Here is a 10,103-nt window from a genome sequence, read left to right as displayed (position 1 = left end):
GCCAACCACCGTGAGCCAACCAACCAGGGCGAGTGCGTATTTCTAAAAAAGACATCTGCTCTTGGAGGCAGCTATACAAGACTTACTTTCCAGAATCAACCAAGTTATAGACTGTCATATTCTAACTGTTTATTATTTATTTATTTTTGATACAGATGTTTCTTCTTTTTCCCCCATTGACACCCTCCTCCCCCTCCTTCCCTGCCCTGTCCCCAGCTTAGTTGTCCATGTCTATTGGTCATGCATACATGCATATAAGTTCTGTGGTTTATCTCTCCCCCCTCACCCCCACACTCAGATTGTCAGTCTGTACCCTACTTTCACGTCTCTGGGACTACCCTGTTCTTCAGACTGTTATGTTCATTATATTTCACAAATAAGTGAGATCATGATATTTGTCTTTCTCTCCTTGGCTCGTTTCGCTTAGGATAATATTTTCCAGGTCCCTCTATGTCGTCTTGAAGGATAAGAGATCTTTTTTTCTTACAGCTGCATAGTACGCCATGGTGTATATGTACCACTGCTTTTTTATTTATTTGTCTATGGATGGACATTTGGGCTGTTTCCAGATCTTAGCTATTATAAATAGTGCTGCTATGAACATGGGGGTACATATATTCATTCTTTCTGATTGGTGTTTCAGGCTTCTTAGAATATATTCCTCGAAGTGGGATCACTGGGTCAAATGGCAATTCAATTTTTAATTTTTTGAGGTAACACCAAAATGTTTTCCATAGTGGCTACACCAGTCTGCATTCCCACCAGGAGTGTAGTAGAGTCCTCTTTTCTCCACACCCTCGCCAGCACTTGTTTGATGATTTGTTGATGGCAGCCATTCTGACAGGTGTGAGGCAATACCTCATTGTTGTTTTAATTTGCATCTCTCTGATGATTACTGATGTTGAGCATTTCTTCATATGTCCCTTGGCCATTTGTATGTCCTGTTTGGAGAGGTGTCTATTTGGCTTCTCTGCCCATTTTTTTTTTTTTCTTTTATCCTCACCCGAGGACATTTTTCCATTTTTGTTCAGATAGAGAGGGAGAGAGAGGAAGAGAAAGACAGAGAGAAACATCGATGTGAAAGGGACACATTGAGTGACTGTCTCTCGCACGACCCAACCAGGGCTAGAGACAAATTGCAACTGAGGTACGTGCCCTTTGCAGGAACCGAACCCAGGTCTCTCTGGACCGCAGGCCGACGCTCTAACCACTGAGCCAAACAGGCCAGGGCTCTGCCTATTTTTTAATTGGGTTCTTTGTCTTCCTTTTATTGAGTTGTATGAGCACTCTATATATTTTGGAAATAAACCCCTTATCTGATGTATCATTGGCAATTATGCTCTCCCATACAGTGGGTTGCCTTTGCATTTTAATGGTTGTTTCTTTTGCTATGCAGAAGTTTTTTAGTTTGATGTAGTCCAGTGTGTTCATTTTTTCCTTTGTATCTGTTGTCTTAGGTGATGTACCAGTGAAAATTCTGCTGCGTATGATGTCTGAAATTTTGCTTCTAGGATTCTTATGGATTCATGAGTCACATTTAAGTCTTTTATCCATTTTTTAAAAATCTTTATTGTTGAATGTATTACAGATGTTCCTCATTTTTCTCCCATTGACCCACTCCTATCCCCCTCCTGCCTTTTCCCACACTGTTGCCTGTGTCCATTGGTTATGAATATAAGTTCTTTGGTTTATTTCTTCCCACCGCCCAACCCCTTTCCCTTTGAGGTTTGTCAGTCTAGCAATGAATTTGTACTTCTTAATCCCTTCACCTTTTCACCCATTCCCCCAACCCCCTTCCATCTGGCAACCAACAAAATGTTCTCTGTATCTATGAGATTGTTTCTGTTCTGCATGTTCATTTTGTTTGTAGATTCCATTGTCAATAGATATCTATTCATTGCCATTTTGTTTGTTTATATATTTTATCTTTTTCTTCAAAAAGACCCTTCATCATTTCATTATAATAACGGTTTGGTGGTGATGAACTCCTTTAACTTTTTCTTGTCTGGGAAACTCCTTATATGGCCATCGATTCTAAATGACAGCTTTGCAGGATAGAGTAATCTTGGTTGTAGCTTCTTGCTTTTCATCATTCTGAATATTTCTTGCCACTCCCTTCTGGCCTGCAAAGTTTCTTTTGAGAAATCAGCTGACAGCCTTATGGGAACTCCCTTGTAGGTAACTAACTGCTTTTCTCTTGCTGCTTTTAAGATTCTCTCTTTGGCCCTGGCCGGTTTGGTTCAGCGGTTAGAGTGTCGGCCTGCGGTCCTGAGAGACCCGGGTTCGGTTCCCGCTAAGGGCACGTACCTCGGTTGCAGTTTGTCCCCGGCCCTGGTTGGTTGTGCGGGTGGCAGCCACTCGATGTGTTCCTTTCACATCGATGTTTCTCTCTCTCTCTCTCTGTTCCTCTCTCTCCCTCCCACTCTACCTGAACAAAAAAATGGAAAAATGTCCTCGGGTGAGGATAAAAAATAAATAAAAAAAAAGAAAAGATTCTCTCTTTGTATTTAACCTTTGGCATTTTGATGATGATGTGTCTTGGTGTGGGCCTCTCTGTGCTTCCTGGACTTGAATGTCTGTTTCCTTCACCAAGTTAGGAAAGTTTTCTGCCATTATTGTTTCAAACAGTTTTCAATTATTTGTTCTCTCTCTTTTCCTTCTGGCACCCCGAAGATGTGAATGTTGGCACGTTTGAAGTTGTCCCAGAGGCTCCTTACACTATCCTCATTTTTTAAAATTCTTTTTTCTTTTTGTTGTTCTGATTGGGTGTTTTTTGCTTCCTTATATTCCAAATCGATGGTTTGCTTCTTGGATTTACATACTCTACTATTGAATCCATGTAAATTATTCTTTATTTCAGTTAATGCCTCCTTCATTTCTGACTGTGCATCCATCATTTCTAACTGGTCCTTTTTTATGCTCTTGAGACCCTCACTAAGTTCACTGAGGTTCTCACTAAGTTCATTGAGCATCCTTATAAGCAGTATTTTGAACTCAGCACCTGTTAGGTTGCTTATCTCCATTTCGCTTACTTCTTTTTTGGGGGTTTTGTTCTGTTCTTTCATTTGGGACCTGTTTCTTTGTCTCCTCATTTTGGCTGCCTCCCTGTGTTTGTTTCAGTGTATTACTTAACGAGAGGTATGGGGCTAGCTGAGACCAGATGCTGCTTGTTTGAAAGAATTTAGGAAAACCTGAAGCAGGATTCAAGACAGGCCAATCCTATGGTTAAGCAATTGGCAACAGCTTGGGTGGGCCTGGAAGTTGGGTGGGGCGAGGTTTCAGGGAATCACCAGGGCGGGCTACCAATGTGAGCCAGGTTGCTGGAGTCCCAGATATGGCGACTGCCACCTCAGGGAAGGGCTCACCAAAGGAACAAGGGCCTTTGACAGCATGTTTGTCCTGGAGAAAGCCCCCTCTCCAGCCCTCGCTCCAGTGCCAAACAGCTCAGTTCTTCCCTGTATGTCTCTGGTGCCCCTCAAGCTGCCTCCCATCCAAGCTTAGAGGGAGTGAGTCCGATAAGTCTATGCGCGGGCCCTTTAAGAACCTGCCTGGGGCTCCAGCCGCGTCGGCTTCCCTGAGCCTCAGTTCCCACTGGTTTTTCCAGCCAGAAGTTATGGGAACTTATTTTCCTGGCACTGGAACCCTGAGCGGGGAGTCTGGTGTGGGACGGGGACCCCTCAGTCCTCAGGGAGGACCTTCCCTGTGGAGGTGTCTTCCTGATTTTTATCCGCCACACATGGGTGTGGGACCAGCCTGTCGCCCCTCCACCCCTCCTACCAGCCTCGATGCCACTGCTTCTTTAATTCCGTAGTTGTAGGACTTCCATTCAGCTTGATTTCAGGCAGTTTTGAATGATGGTTGTTCTGTAGTTTAGTTGTAACTTTGATGTGGTTGTGGGAGGACGCTATACTGCATTTACCTACCAAGTCCATCTTGAGTTTATTCTTGTCTATGGTGTAAGTTGATGGTCTAGTTTCATTTTTTTTGCATGTAGCTGTCCAATTTTTCCAGCACCATTTATTGAAGAGGCTGTTTTTACTCCATGGTATGCACTTGCCACCTTTGTCGAATATTAATTGAGCATAATGTTTTGGGTCCATTTCTGGGTTCTCTGTTCTATTCCATTGATCTATGTGCCTGTTCTTGCACCAGGCTGTTTTTATTACAGTAGCTTTGCAGTATAACCTGATGTTCAGTATTGTGATTCCGCCTACTTTGTCCTTCTTTTTCAAGATTGCTGTGGCTATTCAGGGTCTTTTTTGGTTTCGTATGAACTTTTGAAGTATTCTAGTTCTGTGAAATATGTCGTTGGTATTTTGATGGGGATTGCATTGAATCTATAGATCGCTTTGAGTAGTATGGACATTTTAATGATGTTAATTCTTCCAATCCATGAATAAGATATGTGCCTCAATTTTTTTATATCTTCCTCTATTTCTTTTTTTTCAATGTCCTGTAGTTTTGTGCGAATAGGTCCTTTATTTCTTTGGTTAAGTTTATTCCTAAGTATCTTAATTTTTTGCCGCAATGGTAAATGGGATTGTTTTTTCAGTTTCTCTTTCTGTTATTTCATCATTGGTGTATAAGAATGCCATCAATTTCTTGACATTAATTTTGTATCCTGTTACTTTGCTAAATTCATTTATTAAGACTAGTAGATTTTTGATGGAGTCTTTAGGGTTTTCTGTGTACAATATCATGTCATCTGTGAATAATAACAGTTTCACTTCCTCCTTTCCAATTTGGAGCCCTTTTATTTTTAATTCATGTCCGATTGCTGTGGCTAAGACTTCCAGTACTATGTTAAGTAAGAGTGGTGAAAGTGGGCATCCTTGTCTTGTTCCTGTTCTTAAGGGAAATGCTTTTAGTTTTTGTCCATTGAGTATGATGTTGGCTGTAGGTTTTTCATATATGGCCTTTATTATGTCAAGATATTATCCCTCTATTTCCAAATTGCTGAGCATTTTTATCAGAATTGGGTGCTGGATTTTGTCTAATGCTTTTTCAGCATCTATTGATATGATCACGTGCTTTTTATCTTTCATTTTGTTTATGTGGTGAGTCACATTTATTGATTTACAAATATTGTACCAGCCTTGCATCCCTGGGATGAATCCCATTTCGTCATGGTAAATATATTTTTTTGATGTATTGCTGAATTTTATTTGCTAATATTTTGTTCAGGATTTTGGCATCTATGTTCATCAGGGATATTGGCCTGTAGTTTTCTTTCTTTGTAGTGTCTTTTTCTGGTTTTGGAATTAGAATTATGCTGGCCTCATAAAACGAGCTTGGAAGTCTTTTGTCTTCTTGAATTTTTAGAAATAGTTTGAGGAGAATGGGTGTTAGTTTTTTTTTGAATGTTCAGTAAAACTCCTTCATGAAGCCGTCAAACCTGGGGTTTTGTTTGCTGGGAGAGTCTTGATTACATCTTCAATTTCCTTTGTTGTTATTGGTCTGCTCAAGTTTTCTATCTCTTCCCAGTTCCGTTTTGGGAGACTACGTGTTTGTAGAAATGTGTCCATTTTGCTTAGATTGTACAATTTGTTGCCATATAATTGTTCATAATATTTGTTAACAATCCTTTGTATTTCTGCAGTGTCAGCTATTATTCCTCCTCTTTCATTTCTGATTTTGTGTATTTGGATTCTCTCTTTTTGTTTCTTGGTGAGTCTAGCTAAGGGTTCATCAATCTTGTTTATCTTTTAAAAAAACAGTTTTTTGTTTCATTGATCCATTGAATTGTTTTTTTTTTTTTTTGGTCTTCATGTCATTTATTTCTGCTCTGATTTTTACTATTTCTTCCTTCTACTTGCTCTGGGATTTTCTTTTTGTTTGCTTTCTAGTTCTTTAAGTTGTAAGGTTAGGTAATCAATTAAAATTTTTTCTTGTTTCTTGAGGTGTGCCTGTAGTGCTATGAACTTCCCTCTCAGAACTGCTTTCGCTGCATCCCATAGATTTTGTGTTGTTGTGTGTTCATTTTCATTGGTTTCCAGGAAGTTTTTAATTTCTTCCTTGATCTCCATGGTAACCCATTCATTGTTCAATAACATGCTATTTAGACTCCATGTTTTCAAATGTCTTTACATGTTCTTGTTGCAATTGATTTCTAGTTTCATGCCATTGTGATCTGAGAAGATGCTTGATATGATTTCAATCTTCTTGAACTTGTAGAGACTCAGTTTGTGTCCTAACATGTGGTCTATCTTTGAGAATGTTCCATGTGCACTTGAGAAGAATGTGAATTCTGCAGTTTTGGGGTATAATTCTCTGCAGATATCTATTAAATCCATTTGATCTAGTGCTTCATTTAGAGTCTCTGTTGCCTTGTTAATTTTTTGTCTAGAGGATCTATTCAGTGATGTCAGTGGCGTGTTGAAGTCCCCTGCTATGATTGTATTGCTGTTGATTTCTCCTTTGACGTCCTCCAGAAGATTTTTAATATATTTTGGTGCTCCTATATTGGATGCATATATGTTTACCAAGGTTATATCTTCCTGTTGAATAAATTCTTTCAATATCATGTAGTGGCCTTCTTTGTCTCTAGTTATGGCCTTCATTTTGAAATCTAGTTTATCAGATATGAGTATTGCTATCCCAGCTTTTTTTTTTTTGCTTTCCATTTGCTTGGAAGATTTTTTTCTATCCCTTCACTTTCAACCTATGTGAGTCTTTTGTTGTGAGGTGGGTCTCCTGTAAATAATATATATGTGAGTCATGCTTTCTTATCCAGTCAGCTACTCTGTGTCTTTTTATTGGAGCATTCAATTCATTTACATTTAAAGTGATTATTGATAAGTACTTATTTATTGCCATTTTTGTTTAGTTGTTTATATTTTTCTTCCTATTTCTTGTACTAATTACAGCAGTGTTTTTAACATTTCTTACAGTACTTGTTTGGTGCTAATATATTTCCTTAGCCTTTTTTTGTTGGGGAAGCTCTTTATTTGACCTTCTATTTTGAATGACAGCCTTGCTGGGTAGAGTAGTCTTGGATTCAGATCTTTGTTTATCATGACCTTGATTACTTCATGCCATTCTCTTCTGGCCTATAGTGTTTCTGTTGAGAAGTCAGCTGAGAGCCTTGTGGGGTTCCTCTGAAGGTAACCTGTTGCTTATCTCTTGCTGCCTTTAAAATTCTTTGTCTTTAGTTTTTGGCATTTTAATTATTATGTATCTTGGTGTGGGTCTGTTTGGGTTCTTCTTACTTGGAGTTCTCTGTGCTTCTTGAACTTCAATGCCTTCTTCCTTCACCAAGAAAAAAAAAAGTCACTATTTTTTTTTTTTCCTATGGCCTTCCAGTGAAAACCGGAAGGCCTACTAGATAAATTCAAAAAGAACTGTAAGCACTGTCTGTCACTATTTCTTCAAATATATTCTCTAACCTCTTGCTCATTTTCTTCTTTTTTGGAGACTCCTATGATGCAAATATTATTGTAAGGTTTCTCACCGAGGAAGAAAGAGAAATGGAGCCACAAAAGTGGGCAAGAAAGTTTTATTGAAGCACTCTGGGTGAGGTTCCCTGGTCCGGGGGTTTGGGCCAGGGAAGTCGTGCTGTTATGTCCGCCCAGGAAAGTTTTATAGGGGAGAGTGAGGAACAAAGAGGGGAAGTATTTGATTGGTCGAGGGGTAAGGTGGGGTGATTTTGCATCAGCTGCATTTGGGTAGGCTGGAAAGTCTCGAGTTAGGTCTCGATTTCTCCTCTAGATGTCTCTTTCCCCAAAGTCATGTGACTCCTCAGAACCTGCTGACCTTACAGTTATTACGTTTCCAGTTGTCCTATAGTTCTCTTAAGCTGTCTTTCTGTTTTTTCATTGTTTTTCCCTTTTGGTTTTCTGATTGGTTGTTTTTTTTCTACCCTGTCTTCTAATTCACTGATCCAGTCCTCAGCTTCCTCTACTCCATTGGTTAGTTCTTCCAACCTGTTCTTTATTTCTGCTATGACATTCTTCATTTCTTGGTGGTTTTTCATTTCCACTTGGTTGGTGTTCAATGTTTCTATATCTTTACTCATGGTGCTGATGTCCTTACTCATGCTGTTGGGCTTCCTCGAGATCATGGCTCTGAACTCTACCTTAGATAACTTGCTTAACTGCATTTCATTTGTCCCGTCTTCAGTGAAGTTCTCTTGTTCTTTCATTTGGGATTTGTTTCTTTGTTTTGCCATTTTAGCTATCTCAGTGGGTTTTGGAGCCTGCCAAATTTTCCCTGTGAGTGTTGGTGTTCTGCTGTTTGTGGCTTACTCTCCTGGGTTTGGATGAGCATGGGAGGGCCCACGTTAAACACAACTGTTAAGTCTTACTTTCCTGGGTAGATTTGCAAGCCCAGGAAAGGTTCAGTTATCCTCTAGCTTTTTGCCTGGAGGCTATTAGTCTCAGTTACTCAGGGCCTTGGACTGTAGCCCTCTGGTATTCTGTATAAGAGGATTACCAGAGGGTGGGAAAGAAGCTGGTTGTTAATGAGCCTCAATTTGCATTTCTTTGGCTCACCTGGAAGGGGCTGAATCTCGAGGGAGGGGCTGCTGGTTTTCCCCACAGCTCTGGGAAAGAGCAAGCTGGCCACCGTTCTTTGTGGCCATGACTCAGCAAAAACTCTGCACGCCCTCTAAATCCCGGGTGTCCCCACAGAGTTCCAGTCCAGTTTGCCCTCCCTCTGCCAGAGCCCAAGGTGAGTGGCTGTAGCCAATTCAGTGCTCTGTCCCAGCCCTCTGTGCTGTGGAGCGGGCTTGAGATTTTAACCCCAAGGGTGCTTCTCACAGCTAAGACCGCTGTTGTCCATGGGCTCCCAGCCTGCCCACCTCTCACACCTCTGCAAATTCTACCAGTATCCCTGGTTATATGGTCGTTTCTCGCTGCTTTTTTGTTGCTTTTTATTGACAATTTATCTTTATTTTAGTTGTAATTCCCATTTGGTCCTGGGAGATCGTCTGTGTAGCTTCTATTCACTCTGCCACCATTTTTTCTCTGCCATATTCTAACTGTTTAAAACATTGGCTGCGACAGCATGTGCTGCAAAGGCAGCTATTTTTGTTTTTGTTTTGGTTTTTTAAATTAATTTATTTTTGTTACAGATGTTTCTCTCCTCCCACCCCCCGAACATTCTCCTCCCTATCCCCCTCAAACATTGTTATGTCCATTGGTTATGTTTATATGTATAAGTTCTTTGATTATCTCATCCCTCTCTCCCCACCCCCCTCCTCTGAGGTCTATCAGTCTGAACCATACTCCTTTCTATGTCTCTGAGTCTATTTTGTTCATCAGCTTTTTTTGATCATTATATTCCACAAATAAGTGAGATCATGTGGTATTTGTCTTTCTCTACTTGGCTTGTTTTGCTTAGTATAATACTCTCCAGGTCCCTCCATGTCTCCTGAAAAGGTAAGAGATCTTTCTTTCTTACAGCTGCATAGTATTCCATTGTGTATATGTACCACAGTTTTTTCATCCACTTATCTATTGATGGACACATGGGCTGTTTCCAGATCTTAGCAATTGTAAATAGTGCTGATATGAACATAGGGGTATGTATATTCTTTCTGATTGGTGTTTCAGGCTTCTTAGGATATATTCCTCGAAGTGGGATCACTGGGTCAAATGGCAGTTCAATTTTTAATTTTTTGAGAAAACATATTGTTTTTCATAGTTTATTTATAAAGGTGAAAAAAATATTTACATAAATAACACAAGAAAATCTTTGTGAGCTCAATTCAATGTTCAATTTACCTTATTTTGGCTTCTTTCAAGATTTACAAATAGATGTTCAAAATGGATCTTTTAAATTTTCACATATTACCTGCCTGATGTGACTCAGTGGTTGAGCATCAACCCATGCACCAAGAGGTTGCCAGTTCAGTTCCCAGTCAGGGCACATGCCCAAGTTGTGGGCCCAATTCCCAGTGGGAGGCATGCAGGAGGAAGCCAATCAATGTTCTCTCTCATCGATGTTTCTCTCTCTCCCTCACCCTTCTTCTCTCTCTCAAATCAATAAAGAAAATTTTTTTTCACATATTACATATTATCTTAGATATGCTGAAATAAAAGGCACAGATTTAAAGCTATTTGGGGTCATATCCTTGTAGCTAAAAGAATCTGACTCTTTTTGGT

The 10,103-nt window shown here is 39.9% G+C and overlaps 1 non-coding gene across 1 annotated transcript; it reads right to left on the bottom strand.

Moving 5' to 3' along the window:
* Positions 1-7,289: 7,289 nt before the first annotated feature.
* Positions 7,290-7,352, bottom strand: LOC118640466. The gene has a single exon (XR_004961384.1). It is a non-coding gene; the product is annotated as a U7 small nuclear RNA (small nuclear RNA).
* Between the last annotated feature and the right edge of the window lie 2,751 nt (positions 7,353-10,103).

The sequence above is a fragment of the Molossus molossus genome, unplaced genomic scaffold (genome assembly GCF_014108415.1).
Source record: "Molossus molossus isolate mMolMol1 unplaced genomic scaffold, mMolMol1.p scaffold_m16_p_22, whole genome shotgun sequence".
Taxonomy (NCBI): Eukaryota; Metazoa; Chordata; class Mammalia; order Chiroptera; family Molossidae; genus Molossus; species Molossus molossus.
The sequence above is the reverse complement of the archived record's forward strand: the minus strand, read 5'-3'. Positions and strand labels throughout refer to the sequence as shown.